The following is a 12,953-nucleotide window of genomic DNA, read 5'->3' as shown; positions in this document are numbered from 1 at the left end:
AGGGGGCTAGTCAGTTCGGCCTGGGATGAAATGAATTAAGATTTTGGAAGTTTTAATTTTTACGAGTATTCATCAGCAATCGCAATTCTAATATATAGTAAACGAATAATTGCACAACAATTCAACCATTTTATAAATAATGCGAATCCATCATGCACTTGAGTATTACAAGTAAAATGGTTTATAACCTCGTCTTTTATGTCTAACGGTGCCGACATCTTAAAACTGGTATCATTTATTTTAATCTTCTCTTAAAGAGAAATTAGGAGTTCATTTATGAACTTTCTCCCACGCATTTCATTTTGTTTATCTACCCTAAGGAATATTAACTCTTTTGGTTTGGTGAATACAAGTTATTACAATACTGCGATAACTTGTTCAAAATACATTTTGTGCTAAATTGTGCCGCAAATAACTAGGCTTATTGCTGAAGGTCCGAGGAAAGATCTCAATGAACGTCAATGTTCAGAAAAGTATATGAGCTGTATTAGATCTAAACTCAACATCTTATTCTTTATATCAGAAACACCCAGGAATATCGATTGACAGGATAAAAGCGGTAAAACAATGCTGTCATTCATTTGACCATAAAACATATCATGCATGAAGGGACAGTTCAATGAAATGGTAGCTATTTTGGTTCAGCATTTCCGATATCAATGTCTAGCAGTCGAACGGCCTTTATTATTTCTTATATTCGTTATAGCCATGCAGAATTAAAAACAAAATCCCTTTGGTCACATGACTGGTTTGTTCAGTAGGAATTACGTTATATAACAGCTAAGAGCGTTTACAGACGATATCCCGTGATGAGATGTGAGTACATGTGGTTTTATTTTTGTCGGTTGTGGTATGATCGTGTTGTTAAGTTCGTGCCAATTTATAGTGTTAGCTCACTGAAGAATACCGTCAGTCTACTGCCAATCGGCAAACCAGAACCATAATTCGTTATCCTGGACGTTATGCTGGAGCTAACACTTCATTTTTATGGGCTAAGCTTTGGCCTGTCCTTGAGGAAAGGTCGAAAGTAGAAATGTGTGGCATACATCCCTATGGTGATAGAACGATTAGTTTTTTAATACTATCTGCGAAGCTCCACAAACAAGAGTAAAATGTCAAGAAACTAATTACCCCATGCGTATGTACTTGGTTGACAATAATTTAGCCTATACATCACAGTGCAATTTAACTTCAGCAATTTACAAAAGACAACGAACAGGAAACCGCCTCCGTATAGTTTTAACAGTTGGAATAGTTTTTATTGTTACTTTAAAGATGTTCCACCGCTGACAAAAAGCATTTTTTCTCTGCTAGAAGCAGATGCCGAATAAGTAGTTTTTCCTCAGTTACAAAAGTTGCTTACTTCACATCATTATCACATTTGAAAAGTTTGAGCTTCTAATTTCACTTCAAGATGAAAATATCAAAAATTATTAATTGCATCCCGAAAAAATATGTCCTATATGAAATATACTGATTGCGCATGCAACAAAGGCAAAACATATGATTCTATAATATATTTGTGTTAATTAGACGTATATATGCATGGTTAAACACAAATTATTGTTCAAATGATTAGTATCGTTTATGCTCTGTCGGCGGTGAAGCATCTTTAAACAGCTGTGAATGATGAAGTTTCATAATTAGGTATTGTTTGTTATGAAATTTAATTGATTCCTGCTATTCTATTTGGGCAGGCGATCAACTAAAATGTCAATAAACATGATTTCATCCTTTGTATATCGTCATGATTTCATATCTGATTTCGATCTTACCTTATAAAATCCGCTTGTTTACTTATCATAGAAAGATGTCGAATATGTTGTTGGTTGCTGTCGGTAAATATGGCTGGCGTATCATTTACTGAATATGGTTTATCATTTTATTGCTAAGTAACGAAGTTAGTTTCACTTATCCTCATCACAATAAATATCCATAACGACAGTAATAGAAGTATCGCAGATTGATTTCATCAGGTGCCCTGTCAAGCAACGCATTATAGTTATAATGAAAATACAGAAACCATATATTAATTGAATATAAATAGCTACTTGTTTGTTTAATTAATTATCATTCTATTTACATCCATGTTCACGTAAGGACGGCCTCCCATGCATGTGGTGTGCAGCGTGTATGAAGTGCGTGGTACGTGATTTGAGATACTGGCCGACTGCGGTATATTCATGACATATTTTCTTGTATAGTGGAACTATTGCCCTTTTTATAGTGATATTTCACTGAAGCATACGCCGGAATCACCAAACAATACACCCTATTCGGTCACATTATTTTACTAACAACGGGCGAAACAGTTGTTCCACTTCTTTAATGTTGAGCGCTAACCAGGAGCAGAAACTACTTTGGTGTGTCTCGGCCAAGGGACAGTTAAAACCCAGAGCCTTCCTCATAGTGGCGAGTCTTAACCGAAGGCAAAAAATGAGGTGGTGTCAAGGGAGACATTAGGAAGAATAAAGGTTGAAGAAAGTGAGTTAGGAAAAAGAGAAAAGATAATATACTACATTTAGTCGCCTTTTACGACCATACAATAGGGGCAGCAGGTACCGATTGTCCAAACTTCCAAACCCACTTACTTTTCTTTAACTTTCATTAAATTGTTACTGGTATTTGATTTCATTTGTATCTCTTTTATTAATTATTGTCATATTCAATAGACCCAGAGGCCCACTTAATAATTGATAACAAACTAATTAAGTTTTAATTAACAACCATTCAACATGCAAATATCATAGTTATTAAAACGTAACATGTAAATGGAAATATAATATATGATATGTAGGAATTACGTATAAGAATGTTGCTATGTCACAAATGAAATGCACTTGAAATACGTTAAATTTTCTCATAACGAAAATTGAAAGTAAAAGTGATCTATCTATAACCTATCCTTTTCATTTCTGTTTTGAAAAGTTCAAATGAACCAGTGAAGACATAATGGTAGCAATACCAGCAGGATATCCACATTGACATTCTGCCTTGGAGTAGGTAAAGGAGGTGCGTTTCGACATCGCATCAATACCATACTCCAAAGATAATCGGGGAATGTATTTGATCAGAACCTACTATCAGTAACTCCCTTCTGTTGTACTTTACACCTATCTCACGGATACACACACATTCCGTATGGTATAAGTAAATTCCGATCGTGAACACATGCATTCCTGCCGATTACTACCGATACTATCTCGTAAGTAGACATGTATCGCAGCAGGCAGTTAGTCTAGATAGTATTTATACTTAACTTGACAGTTGATATTCCTTGATAAACTAATTAACCTACTTATACAAAAGTACAATACACACATGCTATTTGTTTGTTTACTATCAATACCACTGTGACTCTGTATAAAATTGACACGTTGATATAACCTCACATTCTGTTGGACAGGAGTCTCCTCACCATTGGAGTTTATATTGCTCGATAGGAGATATGACAACATTGAAAAAAGAACATCATGTCTTTTATAGGGACTCCCAGAAGTCTTGTACTATGATGACGATAAAGAGTATGTCATTTGCCTCAAACAAATTTTAAAAGATTACATACGTAAATTATTTTGCTTCATGAAAAGTTTTAAGCCGATACTAACAATTTTTTATTTTTTCTGAAATAATGCCAGTAACAAAAGTGATTTTAAGAATACACTAATTCTTTACATTAGTTAATACAGCTTTTCGATTTACAGAATTCTCTTCCGGTAATTTGATACTATCGAAAATTCCTAAGCTATCGAGAGTATCAATGAAACGATTGATGCGATGAATAGGACTATATTTCGGCTAGTCGTACACAATCCATTTATAGCTGGATAGTGTTAGTACTTCAGGTTTGCGTGTAAAATGAAATCAGAAATGAAATAGTAGTAATTCAAGCACGTGAATTGTGATCGGGCACTGCATATCGATAAGATAATAGTCTGTATCATATTTCATTTACTAATAAGACCACCGATGAGATGATATGTGCGATGCTCTAAAGTATGATGGAGGTCACTGTCATTCAAATGAGACTGTAATATTAGATTAATTTAATTTGAATAAATTACAGGTGAAATATAAAACAAAAAACATTTGTCTTGACATCACAACAGAGACTACGGTTAGGTATTTCCGTAGTGTTGGCGTCAATTTTTCAAGATCCACAAAACGTTTTATGTGGTCGATTCCAGGCTAAACAACATCAAACATTCTAAAGACTAGTTTGATTCATTATTCTTTAACCCTGACGGAAATGTCTGCATTAAAAATAATGTATTATCAACGAGACTTCAGATATCAAAGTCAGATAAGATCAGAATTTAATAAGAATTTTGCTGGCACCCTTTCACTATTTTATCACCTAAAATTCCTGGCGTAATTTTGACTGACATAAACAACAATAAGAGAGTGTCTAAAAATAACCGAGCTCCCGACAGCAGCTTTGAATGATATCGACGGACCACCTGTGTCAGATGCTGGAGCGAAAAGTGCTGCTTTATAACCGAGGATAAACAGAGAAAGTCTAATTAAAGATATGCCACTTCCAAAAATCCTAAATCTGCGTCATATACTTTGGCGAAATGCTTTTCTAGATGCAGTTATAATGTCTATTCGTTTTGGGTCTTTGATTTGCGTCCAACTTTATAACAGAATAAATAGATGGTAGAACTATGCATTAAAACCAATGGTTTTCATTCTTAATACTTGCCATTGCTAATTGGGATTACACACAATGTAAGTTTGGTTCGCAGTATGAAGGTTACGTTCATAACGATTATATTAAATCGTTTGTTCCTTCGACTGTAGCTTCCGGTAGCTTAATGTTTCTATGACTGTAGATTGTAGGTACCGCTTTCAATGGTCATATTTTTGTAAGTGACGGTAGTTTTAGGTTTCTTGTTTCACAATATATCGACGTCAATACGAGGTAACCGTTGAAACCACGACAATTTATAATAATTTGATATATTAATAGAGAAAACACTGTTAGTATACATTAGAACTCGTGCTTTTTTACAGTTCAGAGCATAACATATATGTCATTATGGTTACTCGTCGTTGACTATATAATCCAATCTCTTACAATATGTGTTATCGAATTCCAGACCCTTCGTTAGAAGACATTACACAAGATCTTAGACCTTTAACGACAAACCAACTAGGAGAAAGTTACGCTTAGTGGCAGAAAAGGACGTTTCGTCTTTCCGCTTGGTATTATACGAGAACGTTAAAAGGCAAAAACATAAAAAACGTCAAATCTAAAAGTCGAACAACCGCGAAACCGAAGTAAACAGACGCCAAATCATAAACTTTAAATACTGTTTTTCCCTCCGTTTTGGCGGATTTGCGACTGAGTTCTTTTTTCCTCCTTTTTTTGCGAAGATTTCGCTTTGACGATATCCCATCATAAAATAACGCCATTTTTACATGTCATGAGTATTTTGGTGTCTTTTTACAATAGGTAGGCGTCTAAAATGAATCCCAAAGAGAATCGACACCCATTAATAAGTATTATTGTACATCAGCAATTACCAGTCTAGAGACTGTTTTGGCAGGTGTTTTATTCTCATATGCCATCCTCCCTCCTGATTGCTTCATCTATTGGTGAGGATTAACATTTCACATACAGTCACTTTATCTTATCGTAACGACACGATCATCGTTTAAGTATAGTGATATTACACATACGTTTTCTTCTCCTTCTCCGATTAAACCGCTCACACAGCGACAGGTATGACAAAAACCAGTCAATTCTAATCAATCAACCAACAACTCCAGACTGGCACTAGCCTTCAGATTACAGAAATGGCTGCCGCATTCTATAAATGTGCTGACGTAAATACACGTTTAAATCATATTGCATGTTTTATTTGATGCATTTTATCTCATCAGTAAAAAAAGGAATGCTTCCTTGATCCATATTTTAACGTTGGCATTTCCATATTGTCGTGCCATGAACAGACGTGGAAATCCAATGTGTTTGCAAGAAGAGTTGCACAGATTATTATCTTGCAATCAGTTATCTATGTAACCTTACTATATATAATTTGATGAACCTCTTCAAGATCATTCCAATTCCTTAACCAGATATTGAGATATCTAAATACCGGTAGGTGTTTGTTTAAATACATTTGTATATTTAAATATATTTCACAATGTTGTATGATGATTGCCAGGATATGGCAACATTTTCATATCGTGTTTGTTCTCCTTAACCGCTTAATTAGAACCACCTGATTATGTTTTGTTTTGGTTTACTTAACGTAAATCTTGAATACGTATCGTATGTCCCCGATTAGTGTGCGAAATTTAGGAAACAAGCATATGTATTCACTGTGTCTCCTTGTGATACAATTAAGCATTGATTGTTATATTTTAACTACTCTAACATGTATAACAGTGCGTTACATACACTATTCTAGCAAATCTAATATGAATTTCGTTTGATGCCATGGATTACATTGAATGAAAGTATTTACTCTTTACAACAGATATACGACGTTAAATAAAAAAAAAACCTGCTATCAGTTTTAATTGTTTTAACGCATTTTCATAATGATCAATTATCGGTATATCATATCATTCTTCAGAAAATTCACATACTCACTATTCACTCACAATATAGTGAACCCAGTCTTTATGATCTCTTTACAATTATGAAGTTATTACTGAACCTCAGCCTACCTGCCAATGTAAATACTGGAAATTACCATAATTGGGCTTAGTACTAACACAAAGGAATGGCTCTGTGGTTCAGGTATGAATCGATGTCAAATCAGGTATAAGGAAATAGTATGATGTCCATGTAAGAAGACTTTAACGATCATGTAAAGTGTCTACTTTATATTGCATGATCAAATTTGTTTAATGTCCTCCATTAAAAGTTATGATACTTTATTTAACAGGTCCCAGTAAGATGAGTTCCATCCTGCAGCAAAATGAATAGAAAACTTTGTCATGATAGTTATATTATTTTTTACTTCTTTTTACATCGTTCAATTTGGAAAAGTATCGTATATATTGCCCCCCCCCCTCCCCGACATTCAAAAATTTTATTACTCTGTCGAACCAGAAACAAACATGAAAAACGAAAATGTTATAACACTAAGATTCTTCGAAGTTGTCTATTGAATGGAAATTATGAATGAAATACAAAGCCATGATTCGATAAGAATTATATGTAATGAAAAAAGTGTTGCGCAAGCATACGAAAATCCCTGAAGTATTTAAGATAATTACTGTTATTTTAGTGTAATTTTATTCCCATGGGTTGCCAATCTATTGAGATACTCCATCATATTTCACGTGAGGCGTGTCGTGGTAATAGAAAATCACAGGTATTCCTTAGCACTTCCTGTTCCTGTAGGTGTTGGCGCCCCGCCAGAGTACGGGAATGTTAGTGAGGGGGATGAGAGGGGGACACATCTAGCCAGAATTTGTAAGTTATTTTAGGATTAAGGAGAGGATGACTCACACTCTAAATGCTTGGATCTTATTTTAAAAATGAAATTCCAGACACATTTTTTTTTCAAACGTAGAGACGTTTTCAGTCACGTGATTTTTAAAGTTATTTTTGTCTGCAGCAGTATAAACTTTCCACACTGCAGATATGGTAATGATTTTCAGGTTCTTCACACATCAATCACACACACTTTGTTATGTCGTAAAAACAAAGACAGCGGTCTACGGGTCCAGATACATCAATTACAACGCAGAGCAAACGTCAATCGACCCATATATTTATAATTCTTTCAATCATTTCTTTAAATATTTCGTCGACATTCTCTTTTATTTTGTTGAGTGTTCAATTATGTTTTCATTATTAAGAACAAGAAATATTTCATATCTATCTGATCTACAGCAATATGATTAAAATTATACCTTGATCTGCGCGTCACTCAATGAACCTCTCAGAGAAGATTAACGAGGAGGTAAAGAGATCAAAATATGATTTAATCATATCGAATTAACAGGGTTATTTCGAGGAAATGGCCAAAGACTGTTTCTCTAATAAAAACATCAATAACAGTCTAAGTATCCATTATAACCTGTTTACTGGTCACTTGGCAGAGATGCCACCAACAGAATGGATATTTTGATGTTTGAGAAGAAAGTAATAGAGATTGAATGGTCTCCATTGACATACTTTAGAGGTCTCATCCCTATGTACCGTAAATACGGCATTCAAAACATGTACATGTTAGAATGTACAACATACATCAAGTATTCAAAACAGCATAGCGATTATATACTCGGCATTTGCAGTCTATAGAACAAGGAAAACATATTAAAGAATTGTATGAAGGCCCCTGGTGATATTAGAACTAGATGGCCGCAAAGAAGAGTACATTAATGGTTTTTTTAGATTTCTCTACAACAGTCGTCGTGTCAATCTTACTCAATCCGGGTTCGATTCACAATTTATGATAAGAATTAGAATATCAAAATGGACCTAAATACAACAGAAGCCACTGAACATTCTTTTACGAAATCGCAAAGCGAAGTTTCATACTTACTGTTGAAAATATAATGTTGACACGCCGTGAAGGCTGGATCAGCAACATGTCGGTTGCAAACAAATAAATTCAAGACAAATACTACATTGTTCATCTGACAAATTTATATCCTTTTATTGTTTTACAAACCATATGAAACGTTTGTGATTGTGTTTTCCGTAAAGATTAAGGTATCATCGTTTAAACTAGTAATGTTTTGCAGACCTACATTATTAGGTTTGTCAAAGGTTTGTATGGTCAAGACAAGCCTTATTACTGTTGATGCATAGTTTGTTGTATGGCTTGTATGTATAGTAACACAAAATGGGATATAAATTACCAACGTTATTTACATGTCAAACTCAAGAGATCCCAAGGAGAATTTTGGCGCCTACAAAAGAGTGATCTATAACTGAAAATGGTGTTTTTGATCTTTTTCTCAGCTTCAACTACAAACTACATATGTATTTAGTGAAAGAGCCCTTCAGTACAGGCTGAGAAATAGCAGTAACATACTTGAATTATCTAAATCCAAGATGGCGCCCTGTTAAAAGATCTGTCAAAAAATGCAATATACACAACTACGAAGCTAGGAGAACATATATAAGCCTTCAGTAGTTTCTGAGAAAAAGTGACAACAAAGTTGCAAACGTATGGAAAAATGGACGGACCACGGACGAAAGGCGATTTCAATAGCTCACTATCTGATGAGTGTGGCCTACAAAGACGCAAATGTGTGTTTTTAGGCCAAATCTGCCACAGTGACTAGTAAACATAATGACATGGTATTTTGCGAAATAAATGTACATGTTCCGCAACTGCTAAACTTTTTTGTTTCCCTGAAACGTGCATTTGTTTGAATACTTTTGTCAAAATTTACAAGCAACAGTAATGGCTTAAGATAGCCATGATGCCATTTTTAATCAACTTAGTTGTATTCGAGTTCATCTAAGGTGAGGTGATTTAGAACCGCAAAATGTAACTAGCTAAACGGATAATACCCTTTCCGTTCTCTACCTGTAACGTTGTGGAGTACTAATTAAATCGGTTCGTCCTAGGTCATGTGTTCACCTTTACCCCGGTATGTTGGAATGTGAGGGTCTATGGTATGTTATAATTAACTTCGATTTGACCTTTAACCTCTATTGGGTATAGTTTTCCTGGTGCTGACATGATCCATCACCACACTCGTCCGAACTTCGGTCAGCAATCTAAATATTTTGATTCACTAAGATTGAGTCCAGATCTGCTAGCCTCTTGTCAGATCGTAGATAGCAGTCTCTACACCAAAGTCGGTTATTGTATCCACGGGGAAAATATGTGCATCATCCCAGGAAGTTGTCAAATGAATGAACCAAACAACTATTAATAGGATTGACTTGATGCCTTTTCAGATACTTATTGATAACTCCGTTTTATGTTCAATAAAACTGTACAGACATTACAAGGCCACCAACATAAGTGTTCGGAGGATGTCTAGACATAGCAAAACCCAACAGAAACTTGATTATACTATTTACATGCAAATAATGATTCTCAAAGGCCCGTGTGTTTTAGACATACAGTGTAGCGCTTTTGCATCAGTTACTTGCATTCGCCATCTCAAGTGAGTTTTGCTTCCAACTTCCGCTGTTTATATCAATTAATCTTACTTGCATCATCATAGAAGTAGCTAGTGTAATTTTTCTTTTGGTAAGGTGCTAGCCTGGAATGATATCTGGCGTTGTCGTTTTCAAGACTGCGGTATTACTTATTGGTCTCATTGCGATGTAGAAAAAAACATTTTATCCCACTGACCAAAGACAATCAATAAGGCACTTCGCCCGCTTATGTTAAATTCCCGGTTCAGTTTTAAACCTAAACTATTTTGGTTTTATCGAATCGCACTGATTTGCACAACATACAGTATATGTAACATGAAATAAGTTTTGAATGCCGGTTATGACAGCTGTATTGTCGGCTAATTAGTAGTACGTACACTCCATACAGCATTATGTCGCTATCTTGAAAACACCAAGTTAATGTCCATTCGTATTGTCAGTTTGGTTTGATTGATTAGCATTAACGTCCTATAAACAATGATAATACCCACCTAACAATAAGTACTTTCCCAAATATACTGTATATACATATTAATGCAGCATAATAAAATAAAACTTTTTCACTTATATCTAATTTCTCTGTTTATTTCCTACCACGATTTAGTCAAAGATGTATTTAGAAGTGTTCGATGAAGCATTGCTATGAGTAAACAAAGAATAACAAGTACTTGGCAAACTATCAGAACATTATCATTAACGTCTTTCTATCTACTTAGAATATTGGTCTTTAATGATCTTGTCTCTTATGAAGTCTATCACAGGAAAACACTTATCCAAAGTACCACTCCTAATCCTGTCAAACGTTCTGTCGTCTAATTATCAGTTCCAGAACTTATTAGTATTAGAGGCTTGGGCAGGTAATACATTCATCTTCTAGATTATCACCAAGGCTCGATGTGTCTGTAGACTAGTATCCAGGCTTAATTTGTCTGTAGACTAGTGTCCAGGCTTAATTTGTTTGTAGACTAGTATCAAAGCTCGATTTGTCTGTAGACTAGTATCCAGGCTCGATGTGTCTGTAGACTAGTATCCAGGCTCGATGTGTCTGTAGACTAGTATCCAGGCTCGATGTGTCTGTAGACTAGTATCCAGGCTCGATGTGTCTGTAGACTAGTATCCAGGCTCGATGTGTCTGTAGACTAGTATCCAGGCTTGATTTGTCTGTAGACTAGTATCCAGGCTCGATGTGTCTGTAGACTAGTATCCAGGCTCGATGTGTCTGTAGACTAGTATCCAGGCTCGATGTGTCTGTAGACTAGTACACAGCAAGCCCAATCCTACTTTTGAGGTTACGGTTGAGATGACGCAGAGATTGCGATTAAGGAAATTAAGAAATCAGAGGTGAATCGGAAGACAAAAGAATATTTTTTCTGGAAATCTGAAGCGTGCACTTGGTGGAGTAATGCCATATTCAAATTTGGGAAACGATGATCTTGTTGTTTACCGTCCATGTTTTGCAAACACTTCGTAAATAGTGCCAAATTTAACCACTTTTCACAAATTGTCAAGTGCATGACGTTCTCCTGCTTCACATAGTGAGTGCAGATCAATATCAACGGGCAATAAGAAAAAGTTAGACCCTTATTAACAATCCCTCAAAAGACTTTTTCAATGTGTAACCTGGTCCTTCAGACATATGATTTTGAAAATGTAAAGTAAAAAATAACGTCAGTCAATTGTTGCGGTTGGGATAAAGTACTGTTGCGATTGGGAGAAAGTAAGTTTGTTTGATTGCGGTTTTATGAAATAAAACATTGCGCATAGTTTTGAATACACGAAATAAATGCGTGCTCCCATTGCTTCACTAAGGTATTTTAACGATGGTGATATCAAAACAAAGTTGCAAATTTTACTTTTTAAATATCCCAAGTTCATAGATACGTTGACCATCATCCAAAACATAATAGGTTTTGTGAGACCAAAAACCGCAACCCCAAGATTTTACTTTAGCAACCGCAACCACATTCACCAAAAATACTATTTGCTTTTATGTGCAAACTTGAAAGATTTTATGTGCAAACTTTAAGGATTTTATGTGCAAACTTTAAGACAGAAATGAATGACATTCGGCTGATTTGTTTTTAGTATATAATAATGCTATTAGAAAGTACTAAAATCAAAGAATTCGACTAGAAAGATACTGAAAGGACCTTTCGATTACATTCCAAAGTAAATGATAAATCTGCAATGTCAGCTCCACCAAGTGGAATACCTCATTTGTTAATTGATTCAGCGGAATTCCGAATTTTGACAATTTTGTGGACCTAACCTTTCCTGCATTGTTCCGGTGTTAACCCCAATCCCTGCGTTACCTTAACCAAACTTACCTTCACTCGAAAGTACGGTTGAACATGATGATGCATAGGTCTCCGAGATAAAATTTCCGTGTGGTCGATTCCTTTTTGACATATTCCCTATTAAAACAAAAATTAACGTCATAGATTATTTGTTTTGAGATGAAAACCTCCAGAATGATGACTTAAGATGTGGATAATATTCAAAGGCACGGAAAACCAAGTAGGATGCTTTGCTTTATAAATCAAAGGCATGGACAACCACGTAGGATGCTTTATAAATTAAAGGCATGAACAAGCAAGTAGGATACTTTATAAATCAAAGGCATGGGCAAGCAAGTAGGGTGCTTTTTAAATCAAAGGCATGGTCAAGCAAGTAGGGTGCTTTATAAATCAAAGGCATGGGCAGGCAAGTACGATTCTTCATAAACAAACATGCGAAATATTGTATGCACTAAAATAAAGCGGTTTGCAGAATGTGACGACCTCAACTTGTCCAATATTGATTGACAAACATGTTATTTTTGCCACTTGAATTGTATTTTAATAAAATGATAATCGTTACA

This window comes from Argopecten irradians, chromosome 8 (genome assembly GCF_041381155.1).
Source record: "Argopecten irradians isolate NY chromosome 8, Ai_NY, whole genome shotgun sequence".
Lineage (NCBI taxonomy): Eukaryota > Metazoa > Mollusca > Bivalvia > Pectinida > Pectinidae > Argopecten > Argopecten irradians.
This window is presented reverse-complemented; position numbering follows the sequence as displayed.